Below are 992 nucleotides of genomic sequence, written 5' to 3'. Positions count from 1 at the left end.
CCCCTGGAATTGCTGACCTTGTGTCAAAATTTGAAACCAATATATTAATCTTATCGAAGCTGGTGAACTGGCAGAATCGTTAGGACGCCGGGTAAAATGCTTAGTGGCATTTCGTCTGCCTTTACATTCTTAGTTCAAATTCTTTCGAGCTCGGCTTTGCCTATCATCCTTTCAAGGTCGATAGATTAAGTATCACTTTTTTGTATCCTTGTATACATTGGTTATACAGATTTTACGAAACAGGAATATACACAACTGTCTTCATTCACGGTTAAGTACTGGGGGTCGATGTAATCGACTTATCTTCTTCCCAAAATTGCTGGCAATGAGCCAAAATTTGAAGCCAGTATATTTGTCTTATTTGAAAATTTCTTACATGTGTGGAAAAAATAATATTTGCAGTTATGAAGCTTGCAACTTTTCCATTTTCTATAAAATTTGAAAATCATAAATCTAGTTAGTTCGGAAATTCACATGCTTAGAAATACCAATTACATTTACTCCTTTTTTGTCTGTCAGCCTGTCTGTTTGTCTGCCTGTGTGTCTGTCTATCTGCCTGCCTTGGAGTTACTGACGCAGCAAAAAGAGGGTTATAAATTGCATCACTGAAGCTGCAGAGAAGGTCCCAAAGTGAGTTTGGACAAAGAGAGCAGACCAGTGGTCTATTGCTTTGTGGTTGAAAGCTGAGTCTTGATCAACACCGGCTTGGTAAACTGGGTGAGGAGTTCTGAATTTGAAACATCCGAAACTCTATGAGACCCCAGTATCATTATTGACAATGCAACCCAGAATAACCGCAAGATGTATCTTAAAACAACGATATCTGGCTGATATATATATATGGTGGTGGTTGTCTACTCCTTAAACAGAGTTTGACCACCTCCTGCACCTACACCTTAGCCCTTTCATGGCGTCTGATGTGGCTTTTTAAACCAGACAGTGTTTTGAAAAAACACCCACACAGATTGCACCTCTGATTTGCACTACCAATA

Source organism: Octopus bimaculoides, chromosome 2, assembly GCF_001194135.2.
Source record: "Octopus bimaculoides isolate UCB-OBI-ISO-001 chromosome 2, ASM119413v2, whole genome shotgun sequence".
Lineage (NCBI taxonomy): Eukaryota > Metazoa > Mollusca > Cephalopoda > Octopoda > Octopodidae > Octopus > Octopus bimaculoides.
The sequence above is the reverse complement of the archived record's forward strand: the minus strand, read 5'-3'. Positions refer to the sequence as shown.